We start from the raw sequence: 7,446 nt of genomic DNA on the forward strand, positions 1-7,446 counted from the left end.
AAAAATTCCACCAAAATTCCAATAATTCCAAAAAACTTTCAGTAATTCCAATAATCCATCGTAGTTCCATTTATTCAGATTAATTCCTATAATTCTAATTCCAATTCCAAAAAAAAATCCACCGAAATGCCAGTAATTCCAAAAAATTTTACTAAAATTTCAGTAGTTTCAAAAAAACAGTAATTCCAATAACACATCGTAACTCCATTTTTTCAGATTAATTCCTATAATTCCAAATTAATTCCTGTGATTTCAAAATAATTCATGTAATTCTAAATTAGTTTCTGTAGTTCCAACTTAATTTCCGTAATTCTAAAATAATTCTCGTAATTCCAAATTAAAGAAATTCAACTTAATTTTGAAAAGAAATTATACGTATAAGTGTCCGTGAAGTTCAGCGCTCGCAAGTACAACTGTGTCAAAAATATGGTAGTCCAAGTAACTCTGATAATTTCAAAAAGAGTTCCAGCAATTCCAAAACGAATTTCAGCAATTCCAAAAAATTCCAGTAATTCACAAATAATTTCAGTAATTTACAAGTAATTCTAGTAATTCTAAACAATCTAAAAATGATTGCATACAATAATTCCAAAACTTTGTACAACTAATTCCAAAGTGAACGGCCCCTCGGAAAATTTTATTTACAGTTTTTTTTTGTTTTTCTCTTTTGTCCTTATTACTCAAAATTATTTCATTTGATATATTAATGTCAAAGCGACGAAAAGTCTGATTCATTTAATAAACAATTATCAAAATGTTGTTATGTTGGTGAAACTTACACGTTAACAGCTAATAGTGAATTTATTGTTATTTTTCTCATCTCATTGCGCCTGAGTTAATAATTGAAGGTTATTTCAAATTAAAGGCTTGAATTACTCTTTTATTTCGTCCTTTAATTGTGTCTTTCTTCTAAATTTCTATAAACACAACTGGCAAATTGACAAGACTATAACCTCACTAAACTGTATACAGGCTGCGCCAGAGAAAAATGTCATATGAGGTAAAATACCAGGAATATGGAAAAAATGTTAAAAAAATTTTATCTATAAAAATTTCGAAGTTATGAGGGTTTAAATTTTGCACTTTGACTCTATTTATTTCTGTTGAAAAAATAATTTTACAAGTTTTTTTGCTACAGGCTATCAGAAGAGGAAACAAGGAAGCTGTATCCTAAATTGTGACTCTGTTCAATGTGATTTGTGGCTTTTATTGGCAAAATTTTTGTACCTTTACTAAATAATTAAAAAAAACATATACAAGTTCATCATTATCATTATATAGACATAAAAAAATGTCAAATGTCAAAACATTTTTTTCCATGTTTCTGGAATCTAACTTTACTTGAAAATTTTTCCGGGGGGGCGAGTTCTGGCGCACCCTATATAGTTGGTCCATATATCGCAGTTATAGGGTGTTAAAGCATAGTCTTTTAAAAAATTTTGACATTGACGATTGTTTATTAAATGAAAGAGACTTTAGGTGTAAAATAGTTACTAAAAGAAATAATTTGACTTAACAAATGTCACCGGAACTCGTGTGCAAAATAAATAATAATTTTCATAAGTCCTGTAATGTGTACTGAAGTAAGCTTTTAACCATTTGCAATGACAAGAATTGCAGAATGTCAATACTTTTTTTAATTAACTTGTTGTTGTAATTTCTTATCAGTATGATAAAAAATGGGTCGATGCAGTTATATAACGTATCAATCAAAAAATGCAAAAAAATGTTATAATAATAAGCCACTAATCACATTTAGGTTACTGTTAATACTACACCTGATGTCGATAAATTAGTAGTCAAATTACTTGTCAAAAAAGGATTATGTTGTTTTTTGAGATTATTTTCAGTATAAAAGCACTAAAATCGCCGCTAGAATTTCATAGTACACTTTAGTGCAGTTAAGCACAAGAGGTAAAAAAATTGTTTTATTGTTTCCTTATTATTAATTTTATTTTTTCTAGTAAACATGAAAGCTGCAATAATCCTCCTCATTGCCCTGACCTCAACCTTGACCCACTCCACGCCCCATTTCCCCCGTTTTCGCAGAGCCGACTCCGACCAAGCCGAAGTCTTCAGATCCCTCGCCACCTTCTTCGACCAAATGAGTGTCGAAGCCAGCAACAATCCGGGAGCTCCGGGCGCTCCGGGAGCTCCGGGAGCTCGCCCTCCATGCTAATCCACCAATTTTGTGAATAAATTTCAACAATGATTTGTTTTGTTTTCCTGTTTTTGTCGAATTTAATGAGATCGGATAGGTCTAAAATGGGGGCTGTTGGGGCGCATAATCTGACGCACACACCTGTAGATAGGCCGTTTCGAGCGGCCTTCACCCCAAATGGGATTAGATGAGATTCTTGGATGCGGGCTTGACTTTGATGGGAAAAGTTGCTTCGATTTATTATTATTTTGGTTGTTAAAAAATGTTCAGAAATGAGCAGAAATTCCTACTTTAAAAACAAAACATGTTATAATTTAGGTTAATTTATTAAAAAAAAAGAAACACATACACAATACACATCAATACAGTAATACACTGATCAGGGCCGTAACCAAGATTTTATTTCGGGGGGGTTTCTTGTTGGTCCATGAAAATGAAATGAAAGAAGGCGGATTAAAAATCAAAAATCTCTAAGTACACGTTTTTATTTTAAATTAAAATAAGAGATCCTAGTTAAACATAAAAAAATTCAAATTTACTCACAAAAGTAACAAAAAATAAAATATATTTTTAATACTTTTTATTGTTACAAATTTAAACAGGAGATAGAATATTCATTTTTAAAACAAAAATTTTCTATGAACATATATCGAAAAATGCTACGCAAGGGGTGCGTCTTTTAATAGTTTTGTTTTTCAATATTTCCGAAATCATTTTAGAAAAAAATTTCAAAATTTGGTACAGATGATAACTTTTATACACCTAAAGAAGTACAAAAATAAAATGTAAAAATTTTTAATTAGGGGCTTCCTAAACTAGATGGAATTAGGGTAAAAATTTATTCTATTTTGCCTGTGGTTTCTTGCCACTTTCAACAACAAAATTTTATAGTTTTTCATAAAAAAAGGTTTTTTTGTGTTTCTCAGATACAATTGAAGGATTTTTAGTAAAAATCGGTTTAAAAATTTATGTTACAAACCATAAACAGCATAAAAATTAAAAATTAAATTTGTTTTAGCGTTTAGGATGCCCCTGATTAAAAATTTTGTTATTTGGCATTTGTTTAAATGTACATATAAGGTTACCAAATTTTGTAATTTTATCTATTCGGAAATATTAGGAAAAACCCTTTAAAAACGTACCTTTTTTAGGGGATGTAGCTCCCTTTCATGGCATTTTTCGAAACACTTTTGTCTTAAAATAAATATTCTATGAACTATTTAAATGTGGACCTAACAATAAAAATGAAACACTGTATAATTAACACATGAAAAATTAAATCAAAATTTAAAATTAACTCACTAAAATAACAAAAAAACTAAATTTTTAACACTTATAACACTTTATAACAAAGTGCTCAGCATTTCGGGGGGGAGGGGGGGGGTTGGGGTTTGAACCTCCTAATCCCCCCCTTGGGTACGGCCCTGACACTGATTAAAACGCGGAGCACTTCCACGAATGAGTAAGAATATAAATGCTACACGGTCAGCTGATGCGAGCGATGGGCGCCGCCATATTGGCCTTGACTGTAATGCGACATGCGATAGATGGATGAAAAATTTTGAAGCGATAAAAGTTTCACTTTAAAAATGGTAAAATAAGTGTTTTATCACCAAAATTTGAGTCTTTGCTTGCCTATTTTACATCTTTCGACACTTTAAACATAGCCCAGGCCAAGAATAGGTTTATAAACCACAGAACGAAGCCTTTTGCTGCAATTACAAGCACAGTGAGAAGTGCATTTGAACAAATTTCTTCAAGCTCTATGCTTGCGCTATAACCGAAATTTTCAAAGTTTATACAGTTGTCGTAATCCGCACCAAGAATAACAACTGTGAGAAAATCCCAAACGCAGATAAAAAAAGTGATACAACTCCAAATTTTTATAATTTTTGATTCGTGTACTTTGAATTAAAAAAAAATACTGACCGTTTAATAAAAACATGTAAATTAAAAAAACCGATGTATTCTTTGTAATTCTTTGGAGTTAAATTCGACAATTCGTTAGTGTTATAATAAATAATGCAAATCAGGGACATAAGTGTCTATGTTAGGTCTTGGACCTGTAATAATATTAACAAAATTAAATTTACAATTCCAATTTTACTCACAATTCCAAAAACACTAGCGATTTTCTTAATTTTAATATCAGCCTGCGTTATTTCCATTTTGATAAAACTGACTTGGATAAAATTGTTCAAGTTTTATATATGTTAGAGATAAGATATCATAATGAAAAACATAAATTAGTACCAGGAATCAATTTTTGACTGTTTGATTTATTAAATTTTTACTACAAAGAAGGACGAAAATAAGTTTAATATTTAAGCTTTCAAAAGCTCATAAACTAATACTATGCCTGAAATTCATATTTTCTTAAGACAACTTCAATGCCATTCAAAACAAAATTTATTTTATAAAAGTTTCAAAACAAAAGTGTTTTACAAATTTTTTGTTTGTGTCAATTATTAGTATTTGTTCTTACTTAAGTTTTTTTTCTGTTTACTTGTATTTTGTAACTTTGTGTTTTTTGTGTCTACTCGTTGAAAACAAATTATTATTATTATTAAAAAAAATTGCAAATAACCATAAAAAAATTATTCATTTGGAACAGAACATCTTAATTTGCCGATATCGATAAGAAATTTTACGTTGCTTATTAAAATAACGGATTAGGATAATGCTAAAAATCCGAATTCTATTTATTAGTAACAAAACATTTTTCAATTTTTTATAAGAAAATAAAAAAAAATATGTTTGTTCTATTTAATATTTCTGTGTCTTTGAAAATGAGTATATTTTTGAAAGACTTTTAGGTAATTTTCAATTTCACCTTGACATTTTGTAAGTGACTATTTGCTGTAGATAATTTTTTTAACTTAATTTATCTGCGCCTTTATTTGTTATTGCTTCATTTTATGACAAGCATTGAAATATTGAATGATAAGAGGATTCGAAATTTGATTTCATAATTCATATTTCATAAACTATAGATAGATTGCTTTTTAAAAAGAGGTTATACATTTTTCAAGTTTTTTTTTAATTATCTTTTGCATTATTATTAAAGTTTGTAGTAAATTTGTTAATAATATATTTGAGCACTAGAACGAAAAAGTGCAGCGAATTTTTTTTAGATATCTAAAAAATAGTATATTTTTACATGATTTCTGTGACACATTTTTATTTCAAAGAATGTGGTAAAAAATATTTAAAAAAAAATGCAAATTATCAACAGAGCTTAAATAAACCTATAGCGTACCAAAAAAATGTTTTCAAATACATTTTTGATTACTAAAAACTGTTGTAATAAATGTTGTAATAAATTATCTATTTCTAAAAAATAAAAACACTATCACTCTTATCAGTATAGTGTTTTTAGGTAACTTGTTATCTTCAAACTGTAAAAAATAGATGATTATTTTTAATAAGTAAGCATTAAAATTTCGTAAAAATGATTTTTCATTTTTTATCCAGAACATTTGATGGGCTTGGTAATCTTACTTACTTCCCGACCGAGAGATGTAATATCTCATCATCTTGTTTTTAATGTAACTTAAAAAAAAAATTACTTACCTGTATATTTTGTGTGAGGTAAATGAAAGAAAAACCGCACAGATTAAAAATATTTTATTGCTTCTTTGGGCTAGAGTGAATCGAATATAATATATGTTGCTCTAGATTAACACATGCATACACTATAACTACCTAAACTTTCCTTTATGGGTGATGTATATAAAGATTGACGTAATTCACATTTTTATTTTTGTTGAATTTTATTGCTTTCTATTCCAATTTGTGTCAGAATGTTCTATCGACTGCAAAAGGTTTATGAAGTTATCTTCAGTCAAGCTCGTGTCTACAACAGACGATTCATCCATTCCATTCCATTTTATTTATATCGCTTGACAGCGAAAAATCCCGTTGCATTAAGAGGAAAAAAAATTACTTTCAATAATTAAATCGAACGAAAGAAAAAGGATGCAGTCTTAACTGTATTTCAATCAAGTTCAAAAAATGTTTAATAAAATTTTACACCTAATAGAAATTTAACTAGAAATGGTCGGATTCAAAAACGTTGTGTAGAAAACAGTTTTGCCAGATCAAAAACGTAAAATTCACCAGATCCCAATTAAAAAATTCCTCGAATTTTTACCAGATTACGATTTGTATGGCTAAAAAGCCTCTTAGACTCTTGAAAAAAACAAAAATGACATTCATTTCGGTCTAATTCTGTGATTTTTGGGCTTGTTTTGAACAAAATTTTGTGAAATAATTGCGACTCTAGCTGAAAAAACGTGCTAAAATGCTCAAGAAATGTAATTCGAGACTTAATTTCTTGATTTTTTAGTTTTTTTTGGCGAAATCTAGTGAAAAACCTGAGATTTTAGTATCAAAACGGACTGAAGCATTTTCGGCCAAATCTTGCCGTTCCTTAGCTTATTTTTGTTTCATTTTGCTTAAAATTCAATTAAATCAAGTGAAACAAATAAAATAACATCAATATCAATGGTTTTTGTGATTTTTAGCCGTGTTTAGACAAAACTTTGGAAAATAATTATGTTTTGAGAAAAAAAAAGCATTCGAAAAAGACTTAAATGTGTTATTTTTTTTATTCTGTTTGGTAATATTTTGTGAAAAACAAATAGAACTGTTTTTTACCAATATGGTATTTTTCGATTATTTTTTCTTAGAAAAAAATTGACAAAATGTTTAGCCTAAGAGTTAGGTAAAAATATCATAATATAATTTTTTTATAACAATTTTGTGATTTTTGACATGCAGTGGCAAACTCTTGCAAAAAATAGAGCTTTCAGTTTAAAAATCTTATTGAATTTCCAAAAAAGGAAAAAATTCGGTCTAATCCTATTTTTTTTTAACTTATTTTTAATGAATTTTGCAAAAGAATTGCGTTTCTAGCTGAAAAACGTGTTAAAACTCTCAAGAAATCCAAAAATTAATTTAATTTTTGACTTAATATGTTGATTTTTCGTTTTATTTAAGCAAAATCTCGCAAAAACCTGACATTGTAGTACAAAAACGTGCTTAAAAACAACCTCGTCTTATTTATTTTTGCTTTATTTTCCTCAAAACCAGTTAAATCGCGTAAAACAAATAAAATAACATCAATATCAGTTGTTTTTCTAATTTTTAAGCGTGTTTGCACAAGATTTTGCAAAATAAATGAGTTTCTGGTTCAAAAACAAAGTAAGTCGAGCGGAAAAAGTAAAAAATTATATCCATTTCGATGTAATTTTGTAATTTATTTGCCCGCTTTAACGAAATTT

The 7,446-nt window shown here is 28.5% G+C and overlaps 1 pseudogene; it reads right to left on the reverse strand.

Moving 5' to 3' along the window:
• Positions 1-3,261: 3,261 nt before the first annotated feature.
• Positions 3,262-4,329, reverse strand: LOC123005638 (annotated as a pseudogene).
• Positions 4,330-7,446: the final 3,117 nt, after the last annotated feature.

This window comes from Tribolium madens, unplaced genomic scaffold (genome assembly GCF_015345945.1).
Source record: "Tribolium madens isolate multiple individuals breed KSU strain unplaced genomic scaffold, Tmad_KSU_1.1 Scaffold_11;HRSCAF=98;Tcas5.2_LG3b, whole genome shotgun sequence".
Taxonomy (NCBI): domain Eukaryota; kingdom Metazoa; phylum Arthropoda; class Insecta; order Coleoptera; family Tenebrionidae; genus Tribolium; species Tribolium madens.